Below are 18,921 nucleotides of genomic sequence, written 5' to 3' on the forward strand. Positions count from 1 at the left end.
GCTCTGTTCACATGACAGGGTCCGAGTGTCGGCCTATAAAAACAGCCGTTTTGCATCCTTTCCGTTTCGTTTCCATTTTTAATGGCCGATTTTGACCCGTTTTGCATGCGGTTTTTTTCCCAGTCCGTTTTAAAAACGGATGAATTTTATTTATACATTTTTTGCCACACACTTCCTTCTTTAGATAATGCCACACACTGCCCTCTGTAGATAATACCACAGCCCCCCTGTAGGTAGTGCCACACAGCCCCCCCTTGTAGGTAGTGCCACACAGCCCCCTTGTAAGTAGTGAAAAACATCCCCCTGTAGGTAATGCCACACAGCCCCCTGTAGGTAGTGCCACACAGCCCCCACTAGGTAGTGCCACACAGCCCCCACTAGGTAGTGCCACACAGCCCCCTCTAGGTAGTGCCACACAGCCCCCCATAGGTAATGCCACACAGCCCCCCGTAGGTAATGCCACACAGCCCCCCGTAGGTAATGCCACACAGCCCCCCGTAGGTAATGCCACACAGCCCCCCGTAGGTAATGCCACACAGCCCCCTGTGGGTAGTTCTACACAGGACCCTTTTACATAACACCGCCCCCCCCATAGATGGCACCCCCCCCTACCTTTCTATAGATGGCACCACCGTTCCAGCAGAAGTTCCTGACTTCAATGTCCATATATGGACATTGAAGTCAGGGACTACTCCTGGAGCGGAAACACCGGCCACAGTTCCGGGGATTACACTTCAGAGGTCCCGGACGTCACTGAGTCCATAGATGAACAGTGAAGTCAGGGACTTCTCCTGGAGCGGAATCCCCAATCCCCAGCCACAGTGAGCAAAAAAATACCCTCCACCTCCTCCTCACATGCACTTCGCACCGTGAGGAGAAGGAGAGAGCGCAAGCAACGAAAGACACGGCCGTCACCCGGAACACATTCAAGTGATGGCCGTGCATTACCCGGCCTCATAGACTTTTATGGGAGCCAGGCTGCCAAGAGAACGGCCGAAAATAAGGCATGTCCCATTTTTTGACGGCCCGGTCAAAAAATTGGTCATGTGAATAGCAACATTCGGAGTCTATTGTTCCTATTGCGGCCGTGTGACGGACGTTTTTTGAACGGCTGTCACACGGCCGGGAAACCCTGTCGTGTGAATAGGGCCTAAGGATTCCTCACTTCTTGCCAAAAAGGTTACAGAACACGTCCTAACAAAGTCCTGTGTAGTAATGTTCCCTCCATTACACAGTGCAGCATTTGGATACATGGCATTGAGCCACAATTTCATTACCAGACCAGACCCTGAAACAAACACAGACCCAAACCAGACCCTCTAAATAAATATAGACCCCCACCTCTCGTGGTTCCTTTAGTCATCTTCACTTCTAAAATCTGCCACAGATAATGTCCTGATGGTTGTGGTGAGGATTGTAGGAACGGGGAGAGGAAAGTATATTTTAAATATGACATGGGGCACCTTAGAGATTTGCCTGCAGGTGTCTGGGAGGTCTCCCTCTTTTCCAGGAGTCTCCCAGACATTCTAGGAGAGTTGGTAAGGCTGGGTTCACATGTAGTGGTCAAAATGCATTTTTTTGCCGCCACTGTGACAAAACCGCACCATTTTGCATTTGACTGAGACTTGTGAACCCTGCATAAATATGGTTTCAGTGCCCGCTATACACCAATCAGTCATTACATTAAAACCACTGACAGGTGAAGGGAATAAAAGATTATCTTGTTTCAATGGTGCCGCTCAAGAGATGGAATAAATGAAACAGCAATTGATCAGTCAGTTCTTGATGTGTTGAAAGCAGGGAAAATAGGCAAGTGTAAGGATCCGAGCGACTTTGACAAGGGCCAAATTACGATGTCTGGACGACTGGGTCAGAGCACTTTCAAAGCAGCAGGTCTTGTGGGCTATACCTTCATGATCCAAGGAAGAACAACTAATGAACTGGCAACAGATTCATGGGCGCCTAAAGTTCATTGATGCATGTGGGGAGCGAAGACTAGCCCGTCTGGTCCAATCCCACAGAAATTGCTTAAAAAGTTAATGCTGCCTATGATAGGAAGGAGTCAGAACACACAATGCATGACAGCTTCCTGCGTTTGGGGCAGAATAGCCGCAGACAGGTCAATGTGCCCATGCTGATCCCTGGCCACCTCCGAAAGCACATACAATGGGCACATGAGCATCATAACTGGACTATGGAGAAATAGAAGGTGGCATGGTCTGATGAATTACGTTCTTATTCAACGTATTGTGCACGGCCGGGTGTGTGTGCGCGTCGCTTACCTGGGGAAGAGATGGCACCAGGATGCACGATCGGAAGAAGGAAAGCTGGCGGAGGCAGTGTGATGCACTGTGCAATGTTCTGCTGGAAAACCTTGGGTGGATGTTACTTTGACAGATACCACCGACACTTAAACATTGTTGCAGACCAAGTACTAGCCTTCATGGCAACGGTATTCCCTAATGACAGTGGCCTCTTTCAGCTGGATAATGCGTCCTGCCACACTGAAAACATTGTTAACTTGACCTCCAAATTCCCCAGATCTCAATCTTATCGAGCATCTGTGGGATGTGGTGGAAAAACAAGTCCGATCCATGGAGGCCCCACCTTGCAAACTTAGGCCTCATGCACACGACCGTGTTTTTGCGGCCGCAATTCTCCCGAAAATCCACGGGAGAATTGCGGCCCCATTCTTTTCTATGGGGCCGTGCACACGACCGTAGTTTTTGCGGTCCGTGCACGGCCCGGGAGCCCGGACCGCAGAAAGAACGGGCATGTCTTATTACGGCCCGGTTCTGCGGTCCGGGCTCATTGAAAACAATGGCCGCGGCCATGTGCATGTCCCGCGACTTGCGGGCGGCCTGCGGCTGACAGTCCGCTGACAGTCCGCAGCCGGCCGACCCGAAAATCACGGCCGTGCACACGGCTACGGTCGTGTGGATGAGGCCTAAAGGTCTTATAGGACCTGCTGCTAACGTCTTGGTGCCATATACCACATCGACACCTTCATAGCTCACACCTTTGTAAACTTTTTTTTTTTTTTGTGTTTGGTGCAACTTTCTAATTCATTTTTAATAAAAAGTATTTTTACTTTTTGAGATAAAGCTGTTTTGTATCCTGTATACAGAGCAGCTGTATCATGCACGGAGACCTGAATCTGTCAAGTCAGTGGAACTGCAGGTCCTGCGTATCTCCAACATGCAGAATCCACATGTTATCGATCACATTTATGCGACACGCAGGATCGAGCTGTTAAAGACACGCAAGACCTGCTGTCAATGAACACATCAGTGCTTTATACAGCTGCTTTGTATACAGGATACACACTAATAGAACTTTTTATATTAAAAAAATAACATTTTTAAAGCAAGTTTTCTATTCATAGATTATAGATGTCATTTTCTCTATTACTTGATTTTTATGCTAATATTATTATACTCATTAAATTATTGGTCTGTTTTATAAGGCTTTATAATGAACTTGTACTGCACCAGGACCTCTTTATTGAAGTGGGCTCCTTGTTTTACATAGACTTTAATTAACATTGTAAGATGTGTTTATTTATGGAATAATAAAGTATTGTTGTACATTTAAAATATTTGTATTGGCTTAATTCATGCAATTTTGTGTGAAAGTATATAGTTAGGTAAAAAAAAAAATGTTTAAAAAGCTTGCGGCTAAAAGTCTAAACCGAGCAGAGCCTGCGCACAACACCTCCTAAACATAGAAAAGTTGTGCAGAATTCATACATGCCACTTGTCTACATGCCCAGATCTTCACAAAATCATCAAAGCCAAAAATCTCCGCTCTTCAAATGCCTGTAAACATTTGAGTCAGGGTAAGGACACTCTTAGAACCCGCTGTGCGACTGAAAACCAAGAAGGTACAAAGTTTTACCGCAAATCGGTGCAGTATGATGAATGTTACTTAAAGAGGCTCTGTCACCAGATTTTGCAGCCCCTATCTGCTATTGCAACAGATCGGCGCTGCAATGTAGATTACAGTAACGTTTTTATTTTTAAAAAACGAGCATTTTTGGCCAAGTTATGACCATTTTTGTATTTATGCAAATGAGGCTTGCAAAAGTCCAAGTGGGCGTGTATTATGTGCGTACATCGGGGCGTTTTTACTACTTTTATTAGCTGGGCGTTCTGACGAGAAGTATCATCCACTTCTCTTCAGAACGCCCAGCTTCTGGAAGTGCAGACACAGCGTGTTCTCGAGAGATCACACTGTGTCGTCACTCACAGGTCCTGCATCGTGTCAGACGAGCGAGGACACATCGGCACCAGAGGCTACAGATGATTCTGCAGCAGCATCGGCGTTTGCAGGTAAGTCGATGTAGCTACTTACCTGCAAACGCCGATGCTGCTGCAGAATCAACTGTAGCCTCTGGTGCCGATGTGTCCTCGCTCGTCCGACACGATGCAGGACCTGGGTCAGGAAGTGAGTGACGTCACAGCGTGATCTCTCGAGAACACGCTGTGTGTCTGCACTGCCAGAAGCTGGGTGTTAACGAACAGAAGTGGATGATGCTGATTCGTCAGCATCATACACTCCCATTCCTAACGCCCAGCTAGTAAAAGAAGTAAAAACGCCCCGATGTACGCACCTAATACACGCCCACTTGGACTTTTCGTTTAAACACGCCCAGTTGTACTTTTGCAAGCCTCATTTGCATAAATACAAAAATGGTCATAACTTGGCCAAAAATGCTTGTTTTTTAAAAATAAAAACGTTACTGTAATCTACATTGCAGCGCCTATCTGCTGCAATAGGAGATAGGGGCTGCAAAATCTGGTGACAGAGCCTCTTAACTGGTTCCCGACCGCTGGCTGTATTTTTACAGCCAGCGGTCAGGGTCCTTAAAACCCGAGCCATAGACTTTTTACGGCTCGGGTTTTAACTTGCTGCCCGCGCAATCGGGCAGCTGAATGTCTTTTTCTAAATAAAACACTGCTGTAATCTACATTACAGCGCCAATCATATTATGTACAAGATAGGGCACTTATAATGTGGTGACAGAGCCTCTTTAACCCCTTAATGACCAGGCCATTTTGCACGTTAATGACCAAGGATTATGTTTTGTTTTTTCACGGTCGCATTCCAAGAGTCGTAACTTTTTTTTTTTTCCGTCGACATAGCCGTATAAGGGCTTGTTTTTTGCGGGACGAGTTGTATTTTGTAATTGTACCATTTTTAGATGCTTATAATATATTGATTAACTTTTATTAACTTTATTTTAGGAGAGAATTGAAAATAAGCAGCTATTCCAGCTTCATTTTCACATTAGAAATTTACACCGTTTACTATGCAGTGTAAATAACATGTTAACTTTATTCTATGGGTCGGCACGATTACGGGGATACCAAATATGTAAGGGTTTTATATGTTTTCCTGCGTTTGCACAATAAAAAGCCTTTTAGAAAAAAATTACTTGTTTTTGCATCGCCGCATTCCAAGAGCCGTAACGTTTTTATTTTTCCGTTGATGTGGCCATATGTGGGCTTTATTTTTGCGGGCCAATGCGTAGTTTTCATTAGTACTATTTTGGGGTACATAGGACTTATAGATTAACTTTTATTTTATTTTTTATGGGGGGAATGGGAGAAAAGAGAGAATTTTGCCGTTGTTTTTTGCGTTTTCTTTGGACGCCGTTCATCCGGCGGTTTAATTAATGCGTTCATTTTATTGGTCAAGTTGTTACGATCGCTGGGATACCATATATGTGTATGTGTGATTTGTTTTGACAGTTTTACTAAATAAAACCACTTTTTGGGCCAAAAAAGTAGTTTTATTTGACTTTGATTGTAATTTTTATTTTTTTTTTCTTCACAAACTTTACTTAACTGATTGTCATTTTTTTTTAACCCCTTAACGCTCCAGGACATACTATTATGTCATGGTAAGTGCATCGTTCGCGCTCCATGACATAATAGTATGTCATGGAGTAAACACGGCGCCGTTCGCGCGGGGCGCGTGCATGAGCTGTGATAGCTGCTGTTTCCGACAGCAGACTATCACTGCTCAATGTGCCGGGACCGATCGCGGTGGTCCCCGCAGATTTAACCCCTCAGAAGCCGCGTTCAATAGCGATCGCGGCTTCTTAGGGGTTAATCCGCCATCGCCGGCCTGCTACACGATAGCGGCCGGCGATGGTGACTATGGCAACCGGACACCAAAAAATGGCGTCCGGCTATGCCATAGACGGAAGCCTAGTGGGTCCTGACAGAGTCAGGACCCACTATGCTTGCTGTCAGTGAGTAGCTGACAGTTCTAATACACTGCACTACGCATGTAGTGCAGTGTATTAGAATAGCGATCAGGGTCTCCTGCCCTCAAGTCCCCTAATGGGACAAAGTAAAAAAGTAAAAAAAAAGTTAAAAAAAGTTGTGTAAAAATAAGAAAATAAAAGTTTTAAAAGTAATAAAAGTAAAAATCCCCCTTTTTCCCTTGTCAGTCTTTATTATTAAAATAAATAAATAAATAAATAAACAAATAAACTATACATAATTGGTATCGCCGCGTCCGTAACGGCCTGAACTACAAAATTATTTCGTTATTTATCCCGCGCGGTGAACGCCGTAAAAAAAATAAATAATAAACCGCACCACAATCACAATTGTTTGGTCACTTCACCTCCCAAAAAATGGAATAAAAAGAGATCAAAAAGTCGCATGTACCGAAAAATGGTACTGATGGAAACTACAGTTCGTTACGCAAAAAATAAGTCTTCGCACGGCTTTATTGATTGAAAAATACAAACGTTCTGGCGCTTAGAATAAGGTAACACAAAAAATGAATGATTGTTTACAAAACGTATTTTATTGTGCAAACGCCATAAGACATAAAAAAACTATAAACATCTGGTATCGCCGTAATCGTATCGCCCCGCAGAATAAAGTGAATATGTCATTTATAGCGCACGGTGAACGCTGTGAAAAAAATAGAACAAAAAAACAATAGTAGAATTGCTGTTTTTTAGTCACCACGCCACCTAAAAATAGAATAAAAACTGATCAAAAAGCCGCATGCACCCCAAGAAAACTACAATGGATTCCTCAAGGGGTCTAGTTTCCAAATTGGGGTCACTTTTGGGGGTTTTCCACTGTTTTGGCACCACAAGACCTCTTCAAACCGGACATGGTGCCTAATAAAAAAGAGGGCTCAAAATCCACTAGGTGCTCCTTTGCTTCGGAGGCCGGCACTTCAGCCCATTACCGCACTAGGGCCACATGTGGGATATTTCTCTAAACTGCAGAATCTGGGCAATACGTATTAAGTTGCGTTTCTCTGATAAATCATTTTGTGTTATAAAAAAAATGGTATAAAGAGGATTTTCTGACAAAAAAAAAAAAGTAAATGTCACCTTTACTTTGCTCTAAATTTCTGTGAAACACCTAAAGGGTTCATAAACTTTCTATATGCTGTTGTGAATACTTTGAGGGGTCTAGTTTCTAAAATGGGGTGTTTGATAGGGGTTTCTAATATATGGGCCCCTCAAAGCAACTTCAGAACTGAACTGGAACCTAAAAAAATAAATAAATGACGCAATACTTCGCTTCTCACATTATACTGATAATGAGTCGTGCCCATCCCGAGATGACCCCATTTTGACCGTTTGTATAAACGGAGACCCCTATTAGACCGTTCCAGTGCCTGGTTTTCCCAAGCATACACCCCCGAGAAGTGTATTTCTATTGATGAGTCCCTGGTACATTTTAAAGCGAGGGTTCAATTCCGCCAGTACCTGCCGGGTAAGAGGGCAAGGTATGGCGTGAAGATGTATAAGCTGTGCGAGAGTGCATCAGGGTATACCTACAGGTTTAGGATATATGAAGGAAAGGCCACCCCCAAACCAGACTGCATCCTGGACTACAATAGGTACATGGGAGGGAAGGACTTGTCAAATCAAGTCCTGAAGCCCTACAGCGCCATGCGGTGTGGTATAAGAAGCTGGCCGGGCACATCATACAGATGGCTTTGTACAATGCGTACGTGCTACGTCGATGTGCAGGCCAGAGGGGAACTTTCCTGGAATTTCAAGATCTAATCTTTAGGGACCAGGAAGGGGGGGCACCCAGTACTTCTGGAAGCGAGGCCACACGCATCGTACCAGGGCAACACTTTCCAAGAGAAGTTCCCCAAACCGGTGGAAAGGGAAAGAGTCAAAAGAGGTGCATAGTCTGCTATAAGAGGGGGATAAGGAAGAACACTATATACCAATGTGACACGTGTCCTGAAAAACCAGGGCTCTGTATAAAAGATTGTTTTAAAATGTATCATACATCCCTTGATTTTTAATTTACCCTGATGCACTCCGCACAGCTTACCCCCCTCATCTTTCCCTTCTGAGCCCTGCTGTGTGCCCAGGGAGCTGATAACAGCCACATGTATTGTATTGCCGTACCCAGGAGAACCCACATTACAATTTAAGGGGTGTATATCTCCGGTGGCGCATGCTGGGCACACTATATCGGACACTGACATGCCATATATATATATATATATATATATATATATATATAAAATTGCAAATCTCACTCTGCACCATCTGCTGCGCATTATCTTTTACACAGTACCTGTGGGGTCAAAATGCTCACTACACCTCTAGATGAATGTCTTAAGAGGTGTAGTTTTTAAAATGGGGTCACTTCTCGGGGGTTTCAACTCTACTGGTACGTCAGGGGCTTCTGCATACATGACTTAGCACCAGAAAAGCTCCAGTAGGCCAAATGGTGGTCCTTTCCTTCTGAGCCCTCCCATGGGCCCAAACGGCAGTTTATCACCACAAATGGGGTATTGCCGCACTAAGGACAAATTGGGCAACAAAATGGGGTATGTTGTTCCTTGTGAAAATAAGAAATTTTGATCAAAAATGACATCTTATTGGAAAAAATATCATTTTTTTCATTTCACAGCCCAATTCAAATAGGTGCTGTAAAAAAACTGTGCGGTCAAAATGATAACAAAAACCATAAATGAATTCCTTGAGGGGTGTAGTTTCCAAAATGGGGTCACTTCTGGTGGGTTTCCATTGCTTTGATACCTCTGGGGCTCTGTAAATGCGACATGGCACCCGAAAACCAATCCAGCAAAATCTGGACTCCAACAAACACATAGCGCTCCTTTCCTTCTGAGCCCTCCCATGGGCCCAAACGGCAGTTTATCACCACAAATGGGGTATTGCCGCACTAAGGACAAATTGGGCAACAAAATGGGGTATGTTGTTCCCTGTGAAAATAAGAAATTTTGATCAAAAATTACATCTTATTGGAAAAAATATCATTTTTTTCATTTCACAGCCCAATTCAAATAGGTGCTGTGAAACAACTGTGCGGTCAAAATGATAACAAAAACCATAAATGAATTCCTTGAGGGGTGTAATTTCCAAAATGGGGTCACTTCTGGTGGGTTTCCATTGTTTTGATACCTCAACACCTCTTCAAACCTGGCATGCTGCCTAAAATATATTCTAATAAAAAAGAGGCCTTAAAATGCACTAGGTGCTTCTTTGCTTCTAGGGCTTGTGTTTTAGTCCACGAGCGCAGTAGGGCCACATGTGGGACATTTATAAAAACTGCAGAATTTGGACAATACATATTTAGTAGTATTTCTCTGGTAAAACCTTCTGTGTTACAGAAAAAAATTTAATAAATTTGAAATTCAGCAGAAAAAATGAAATTTGCAAATTTCATTTCCACTTTGCTTTAATTCCTGTGAAATGCCTGAAGGGTTAAAAAACTTTCTATATGCTGTTTTGAATACTTTGAGGGGTCTAGTTTTTAAAATGGGGTGTTTTATGGGGGTTTCTAATACATAGGCCCCTCAAATCCACTTCAGAACTGAACCGGTACCTTCAAAAAAAGGCTTTTGAAATTTTCTTAAGAATATGAGAAATTGCTGTTTATGTTCTAAGCCTTGCAACGTCCAAGAAAAATAAAATAATGTTCAAAAAACGATGCCAATCTTAAGTAGACATATGGGAAATGTGAACTAGTAACTATTTTGGGTGGTATAACCGTCTGTTTTTCAAGCAGATGCATTTAAATTCTGAAAAATGCTATTTTTTGTAAATTTTCTCTAAATTTTGCAATTTTTCACAAATAAAGACTGAATATATCGACCAAATTTTACCACGAACATGAAGCCCAAAGTGTCACGAGAAAACAATCTCAGAATCGCTTGGATAGGTTTAAGCATTCCGACGTTATTACCACATAAAGTGAAATATGTCAGATTTGAAAAATGGGCTCTGAGCCTTAAGGCCCAAACTAGGCTGCGTTCTTAAGGGGTTAAAGTCCCATCAGGACACTTCACCATGCGATCTCCTGATCGCATATATAATGCTTTGGTATACTTAGTATACCGAAGCATTATTGCCTGTCAGTGTAAAACTGACAGGCAACCTATTAGGTCATGCCTCCGACATCGCCTAAGAGGCAGATGCTGAAGGCAGACCTGGGGGTCTTTGTTAGACCCCCGGCTGTCATGGAAACCCGACGGCGACCCGCAATTTGTTTGCGGGGGCGCCGATCGGGTGACAGAGGGAGCTCCCTCCCTCTGTCAAACACATTAAATGCCGCTGTCACTATTGACAGCGGCATTTAATGGGTTAAACTGCCGGAATCGGAGCGCGCTTCGATTCCGGCAGTTGCAGCAGGAGCCAAGCTGTGTATAACAGCCGTGCTCCTGCCGCTGATCGCGTGGGTACACTGGCAATACCCGCGCCATCACAGGACGGATATATCCGTCCTCCTGCGCGAACTAGCAGCTGCTGAGGACGGATATATCCGTCCTTCGGCGTTAAGGAGTTAACGGCCGTCACACGGCTGCATTAAAAACGGTTCACCCCAATGAGGCCTTTGACACGGCTGATTTTTTGACCAAAAAAAATGGAACATCCCCCTATTCTCACGGCCACTCGGGTCCCATAGAACTCTATGGGGCCGTGTAAACCATGGCCGTCACTTGTGTGATCCAAGTGACGATCGTGTTTTCTGAAGTCACTCTCTCCTCCTCCTCACAGGTATCCTCCTAGAGCGGTGCCGACGCTCTGGCTGGGGATTCTGCTCCATGAGAAGTTTCTGACGTTACTATCCATATACCGACAATGACTCCTCCTGGAGCGGAACCGCCGACCAGAGCGTTGCCGACACTCTGGCCTGGGATTCCACTCCTGGAGAAGCCCCTATATAAGGACAGTGACATCAGGGGCTCCTCCTGGAGACCCGGAGAGCTATCCCCGGCCAGAGCATCGGCAACACATTGGCTGGGGATTTCCCTCCTAGAGGGAGTACCAATGGCGCTATGTTCAGGCAGGGGGGGTGTGGCACTACCTACAAGTGGGCGCCGTGTGGCACTGCCTACAAGGGGGCATCAACATCTGCAATTGCTGTTCGAATTGCCGAGGAATCAGCCAAAGCTCCAGTACACGGTTCAGTGTTTGCAAGGACATGCTAGCAAGTAAAAAACAGAAGAGAAAAAGCCAAAAACCAATGCAAAGAAGCTGAGGGATCAGACAAAGCTCTCTATACTCTGAAAGCAAAAGAAAATGGCGACTGGGCGTTCACGTGACCTTCCTGTGGTTGTTTCTAGTGGGTTGGGACACGAAAAAAAGACAAATGAAATACATCCGTTTTTTTAAACGGACAGTGAAAAACGGATGCAAAACAGGCGAGAATCGGTCGTTAGAAATGGAAACACGGCCCGGAACGGAACGTATGCAAAACAGCCAAGAAAAATTGATCAAAACAGCCGTTTTTATCTGACGACACCCGGACCCTGTCGTGTGAATAGCATTGTTGTAGGTTGAAAGCAGTTTAACCTGCAAAAACTGCTTGAAAATTCAGGCCGAGTTCCCACGTAGCGTAAACCCTGCGGAATTTCCGCAACGGAATAGTGTGCGGACATTCCACAGTGTTTTCAGTAGCAGCAAAGTGGATGAGATTCAGTAAATCCCAAGCCCACATTATGGAAAAAAAACGCAGCATAAAAGTTAATAACTTGAACTGCATGTCAATTTATGTTGTGTTTTTCCGTTGTGGGTTTTACCCATTGAATTTAATGTCATGGGGTCGACTTCCAGTGTTATTAGGCGTAAAGGGTAATTACATGTGCAAGTGCTCAACTTCTCAGCCCTTTAGCAGAAAAAAAATCATTCTAGATGTGACAGACAGTCTATATACTCTCTCATTGGTAAGGGGGGGGGGGGGTAATAACATTAAGAAAAGTTCCTGGGGTCACTGGAGGTTGTACAGGGGGGACGGGGGGACAGATGACAGTAATGGGCTGTCATTTTTCTTCCTGCTGTCACTTGCTGCTTCCCCTTCCTTAGGCCATGTTCACACGACACGGATTGTTTTTAGAAAATCTGCGGTACGAATCAGCTGCTGAAACTCGGATGTCTGCCGCAGATTTGTCAGCGGTACCGAACACCGTTTGTAATTCAATAAAGCAGATCTGCGGTTTATCAGCGCAAAAACCGCCGCAATAATCAACATGCAATAGATTTTAACCCCTTGCCACCACAGCCATTTTTAGTCTTTTCCTCCCCACGTTTTAAAAGCCATAACTTCTATATTTTTTTGTCGATATAGCCATATGAGGGCTTGTTTATTGCGGGACGAGTTTTTCAGAGCAGCATTTATTGTACTGGAAAAATGTAAAACGAAAGTCTATGGAGTGGGATGGAGAAAAAAAACAGCGATTCCATAATTTTTTTTAGGTTCAGTTTTTACAGCGTTCACATGCAGTAAAAACTACATGTTAACTTTATTCTGTCGGTCAATACGATTACGGCGGCACCAAATTTATATTTTTTCTGTTTAAAGAGGCTCTGTCACCAGATTTTGCAACCCCTATCTGCTATTGCAGCAGATCGGCGCTGCAATGTAGATTACAGTAACGTTTTTATTTTAAAAAAATGAGCATTTTTGGCCAAGTTATGACCATTTTTGTATTTATGCAAATGAGGCTTGCAAAAGTCCAAGTGGGTGTGTTTAAAAGTAAAAGTCAAAGTGGGCGTGTATTATGTGCGTACATCGGGGCGTTTTTACTACTTTTACTAGCTGGGCGTTCTGATGAGAAGTATCATCCACTTCTCTTCAGAACGCCCAGCTTCTGGCAGTGCAGACACAGCCGTGTTCTCGAGAGATCACGCTGTGTCGTCACTCACAGGTCCTGCATCGTGTCAGACGAGCGAGGACACATCGGCACCAGAGGCTACAGATGATTCTGCAGCAGCATCAGCATTTGCAGGTAAGTAGCTACATCGACTTACCTGCTAACGCTGATGCTGCTGCAGAATCAACTGTAGCCTCTGGTGCCGATGTGTCCTCGCTCGTCTGACACGATGCAGGACCTGGGGCAGGAAGTGAGTGACGTCACAGCGTGATCTCTCGAGAACACGGCTGTGTCTGCACTGCCAGAAGCTGGGCGTTCTGAAGAGAAGTGGATGATACTTCTCTTCACAGCGCCCAGCTAGTAAAAGTATTAAAAACGCCCCGATGTACGCACATAATACACGCCCACTTGGACTTTTACTTTTACTTTTAAACACGCCCACTTGGACTTTTGCAAGCCTCATTTGCATAAATACAAAAATGGTCATAACTTGGCCAAAAATGCTCGTTTTTTAAAAATAAAAACGTTACTGTAATCTACATTGCAGCGCCGATCTGCTGCAATAGCAGATAGGGGTTGCAAAATCTGGTGACAGAGCCTCTTTAAAGACTAACTACACTTCTATCAAACTTTTAATATGTCATAGAGACATATCAAAAGTTTGGATGGGTGGGGATCTGGGTGCGGAGACCCCCACCGCTGCTAAAACCAAGGTGCAGAAGCGCTAAGCACTTTGCGCCTTCGGCTGCGTTCAGCGCTCCCTGTCATGCTGAAGATGGCAGACGTTCTATGAGAGTCGTGTTCAGGCAGACGAGGAGCATTGGTCTCAGCACCCAGACCCCTGCCGATCCAAACTTTTGATATGTCTCTTTAACATCAAAAGTGTGGGGGAAAATGGTTTTTTACTTTAAATGTTTTTGTATAAACCCGGTCAGGACGAAGCCATTTTATTTTTTCCCGTTTTTCACTCGCCGCCTTTCAAGAGCCAGAACTTTTTTTTATTCCTCAGTCAATGTTGTGGTGTAGGATGTTTTTGCGGGAGAAGTTGTCGTTTCTATTGCCACTACTTGAAGTACTATATAATGTTACCATATAATGCAGGACCCGCTATCACCGAAGCCGTCAGTCCCGCTGACCTGATGGTTTCGGGTTTGCGCGCCAGATACAGCTTCTATGTGTCCAGGATGAATAGAAGCTGGATCTCAAAGAGTTACAAACACGCTGTTTTATGAAAAATAAAACTGTGCTTAAAAGGTTTACATTGTACAATATACAGTTTATCACGTCCGAGGTTTGCAACGCTCGTGTGAATCTAGAAATATTTGTCTTAGGCTCTGTTCACATCTGCGTTCGGCATTCCGTTGGTTTGCCCCATCAGAGGAGCAGAACGAAAATGCCGGTAGTGCAGGTCCCGTTGAAAAACGGAGACAATTGTCGCCCAACGAAACCCATTTACTCGATAGGGATTTGTCTGTCTTCGGTCAGGTACGCCGTGGTTTTACCGGAATAGCGCAGCGTGCTATTGTTTCCGTAATTTTCGGCAGAATCGGAGACGGAGGCCCCTCAACGCAGATGTGAATTAGGTCTAATCCACACAGGGAGGGCAGCGTGAGAAAGTCTTGTGTGCTTTGTATTTACATTGAAGTGAATGGGAGAACAAAAACACCACATCTGAATTCCCTCATTATAAACACGGCATGTCTGGTCACTGAGGTAAAAGTGCCCAACTGTGGCATAAAAAAACGTCCTGTGTGAACCACCCAAAAAAAAAACAGCAGTGAACGTGCTTGTTTATTAACCAAATGACGCAAACACACGCAACCAGCAATGACAAACCCCCCTTATATCGGAATGAACTAAAAGTTTCAGCATGCCATACAACCAAGTCCCAATCAGTACATACCGCTCACACAGCAAACCGGAACTTGTCCCGACGTTCGGCGGTGAGATAAAGGGCGCATGCGCACTGACTACTGGGCCGCTCCCAGGAGGAGCTTAATGGCGTCCCCGCAAAACTTGCTGGTATTTTAGCTGTATATATTGTTGATGGCTGCTGCCGAGTGTCTGTCTGCAATCTTCCGCTAATAATTGTGGTCTGTACCGTGAATTCCGTTGTGTAGAGGTCCAGTGGTCTGCAACTTGTGGCTCTCCACCTGTGTTGAAACTACATCTCCCAGCATGCCTTGGAGAGCCACAGTAAGTAGACTACTGGTGTGGCACAATGTTGTGCCTAAGGCCTTATTCACACAAACGTATTATACGTCCGTGCTACGCGCGTCACACGGACCTATGTTAGGGCGGATTTACACGAGCGTGTGCATTTTGCACACGCAAAAAATGCGGCGTTTTGCGTGCGCAAAAGGCACTTAACAGCTCCGTGTGTCAGCCCCGTATGATGCTCGGCTGCGTGATTTTCGCGCAGCCGCCATCATTATGACCCTCCGTTTCGATGTTTGTAAACAGAAAAGCACGTGGTGCTTTTCTGTTTACATTCATAGTTTGACAGCTGTTGCGCAAATCACGCGTGTCCCACGGAAGTGCTTCTGTGTGGTGCGCGTGATTTTCACGCACCCATTGACTTCAATGGGTGCGTGATGCGCGAAAAAGCCAAAATATAGAACCTGTCGTGAGTTTTACGCAGCGGACTCACGCTGCGCAAAAATCACAGACAGTCTTCACTGCCCCATAGACTTGCATAAGTCCGTGCGACCTGCGTGAAATTCACGCGGGATGCACGGACGCAAATCACGTTCGTATAAATCCGCCCTTAGTGAATGGTGCCATTCAGACTGTCAGTGAATTTCACGCAGCGTATGTGCGCTGTGTGAAAATCACGACATGTCCTATACTTGCCCGTGTTTCGCGCAACACGCACCCATTGAATCAATAGGTGTGTGCAAATCGCGCACGGCACACGGAAGTACTTCTGTAGTAAAAACAATGAATGAAAACAGAAAAGCAGCACGTGCTTTTCTGTTTGTAAACATAAAAACAGTGTGTCATTATGATGCCGGCTGCGCGAAAATCACACAGCCCCGCACCATAAGCTGACGACACACGGAGCTTTTGCGCGTGCGTCCATGTGAATAAGGCCTAAGTGTGTACTGTCAGTGCACGTTGGTACTTGTAGTTTCATAGTAGTTGGCGGTTGAATCCCTGTCAGGGTTCTAGGTTTGCTCCACGTTCACTCTATAGTATCTCACACTTAGGCTGGATTCACACGAGCGTAGTTTGTGCGCACGCAAAAACGAGGCGTTTTGCGTGCGCAAAAGCCACTTAACAGCTCCATGTGTCATCACATAGGATGTGCGGCTGCGTGATTTTCGCGCAGCCGCCATCATTATGACACTCCATTCGGATGTTTGTAAACAGAAAAGCACGTGGTGCTTTTCTGTTTTCATTCATCCTCTTGACAGCTGTTGCGCGAATCACGCTGTTCGCACGGAAGTGCTTCCGTGCGACATGCGTGGTTTTCACGCACCCATTGACTTCAATGGGTGCGTGATTCGCCCAAAGAACGGACATGTCGTGACTTTTTTTCAGCGGACTCACGCTGAGTAAAAATCACGGACATGTCTGCACGGCCCCATAGACTAATATAGGTCCGTGCAACACGCGTGCAAATCACGCGCGTTGCACGGACGAAATTCCCGTTCGTCTGAATAAAGCCTTAGGCCCTGTTTACAATGAGTTTTTTTGCAGGCAGAAACTTCTGCCTCAAAATACCGTCTGCAATTTTGAGGTAGATTTTGATCTGCCTGTTTGCCGTGTTTTTTCCCCCGTGGATATTGAGCGCCACGGGCAAAAATACAGCAAAAAAACGCTTTCTCTTCCTCCCATCAACGTCAATGGGAGGTCAGAGACGTAAACGCCCGAAGATAGGGCATGTCGTTTCTTTTTACAGCGAGACGGTTTTTGCGCTCGTGGGAATAAAACGCCTCCGCCTCCTATTAAAATCAATGGGAGGCGTTTTCGGACGTTTTTTGGCTCGTTTTCCCGCATCAAAAAAACCTCAGTGTGAACAGGGCCTAAAACCAATCGTTTCCCAAGTAGTCCCAAGACTCCAAGTATAGGGTCACCGCCTAAAAACACAAATGATAAGGGTATGTTCAAACAGAGTTTTTTGCAGGCAGAAAATTCTGCCTCAAAATTCCATCTGGAATTTTGAGGCAGATTTTGATCTGCCTGCACACTGTTTGCCACGGTTTTTGCCAGTGGCCACTGAGTGCCGCGGGCAAAAAGCGCCACAAAATACGCTTCCCTTGCCTCAGAGACGTAAACGCCCAAAGATAGGGCATGTCGTTTCTTTTCCCGCGAGAAGGTTTTTCCGCTCGCAGGAAAAAGACTCCTCCGCCTCCCATTGAAGTCAATGAGAGGCATTTTCGGCCGTTTTTTGGTGCGGTTTCTGTGTGAACTGGCCCTTAGAGGATAGAATAACTAATAATTTTGTGTATATAATAGCAATCTCTATACATAACTGGCTCATCCTAAAATATGCCCCCATTGTGGCGTACGGGTCATAGGTTTAAAATGGAATCCAAATCTGCTTGAAAGGGTTTGCCTCATGATGACAACCCTGTTAATATGCCTCGTTAGGGCATTTAGACCTCATAGTTGGGGGTCCCCCATTACACTTTGTGCAAGAAATGACAGCTCGAGCCGTCCACGTCAGGGCCGGTTTTCAGATAGATGGCGCCCCGTTCAAAATTATCTTTCAGCGCCCAACCCCATCATAAAAAAAATTGCCCGACATTAAAGTATAATGCCTCCCACAGTATAATGCCCCCACACAGTATAATAATAATATTTAATATATTATAACCCCTTCAAAGACAGAGTATTTTGTCCTATAATTGTGCCCACAGTATTATGCCCCCTGTAGTACTCCTACACAGTATAATGTCCGCTTAGTGGCCACAACAACGTATAATGCCGCGCTCCCCTGGCTACCACACAAAGCCCCCCCTTGAAGATAGTGCCCTCCTGTAGGTTGTGTCATACACCCTCGCTGGAGACAGCGCCATAATCCCCCACCTTCTCCTTGTAGATCGTGCTGTACAGACCCGCCCCCACCTCCCCCTTGTAGACAGTGCCCCCCCAGAAAAAAAATTGTACTCCTCAAGGCCCCGTTCCCACGACGAACTGAGTTGCTCCACAACGGGATCTTTGCGTAGGCCGGCGTGGTCCTGTAGCCTAGTACAGAGTTTCCCAACCTTTTCGGACTCAAGGCAGCACTGGAAAAATACAATTTCCTTAGGGCACCCTACCAAAAATTGTTTAGAGAAAGACAGAAAATTGCTAAAAACTAGCACTACACTCTTAGGGTATGTTCACACAGCGTTTTTTGTAAAGCAAAAGAATTCTGCCTCAAAATTCCTTCAGGAATTGACAGCGTTGCGTGACCTTTTTTTTTTTTTTTTCTTTTTCTTAAGCCGTTGAAGCTAATCCAAAAGACGCAGGCAAAAAAGCACCAAACGAGCGCCGCAGGTATTTTCTGCAACCTATTAATTTCAAATGGAGGTCAGAGGTGGAAACCACTTGATGACCATCAGCCCCCCACTCACAGATTCCCCCTGCAGGTAGTGCCACACAGCCCCCGGGTAGGTAGTGCCACACAGCCCCCTGGTAGGTAGTGCCACACAGCCCCCTGGTGGATAGCACACCCTCCTTCCTGTAGATAGCGTCACTGTAGCTCCCTGAAGGAGTGGAATCCCCCTGTGGCTGGTGATTCTGCTGCTGGAGCGCTCCACTTGTTGTCTCTGTCCATATATGGACAAGGACATCAGGGCAACTCCT

General features: G+C 45.2%; 1 protein-coding gene across 3 annotated transcripts in view; it reads right to left on the reverse strand.

Moving 5' to 3' along the window:
- LOC142749936 (glycerol-3-phosphate acyltransferase 2, mitochondrial-like) overlaps window positions 1–18,921 on the reverse strand; it is a 161,064-nt gene that overhangs the window by 103,296 nt on the left and 38,847 nt on the right. The window contains exon 1 of one of the 3 annotated variants that reach the window (XM_075858553.1): window positions 15,029–15,175. The exons of the other annotated variants lie outside the window; for them this stretch is intronic. The gene's annotated coding sequence lies outside the window, so the exon portion shown is untranslated. Of the gene's footprint in view, window positions 1–15,028; window positions 15,176–18,921 lie in introns of those variants that run through there. 3 annotated transcript variants of the gene reach the window in all.

Source organism: Rhinoderma darwinii, chromosome 3, assembly GCF_050947455.1.
Source record: "Rhinoderma darwinii isolate aRhiDar2 chromosome 3, aRhiDar2.hap1, whole genome shotgun sequence".
Taxonomy (NCBI): domain Eukaryota; kingdom Metazoa; phylum Chordata; class Amphibia; order Anura; family Rhinodermatidae; genus Rhinoderma; species Rhinoderma darwinii.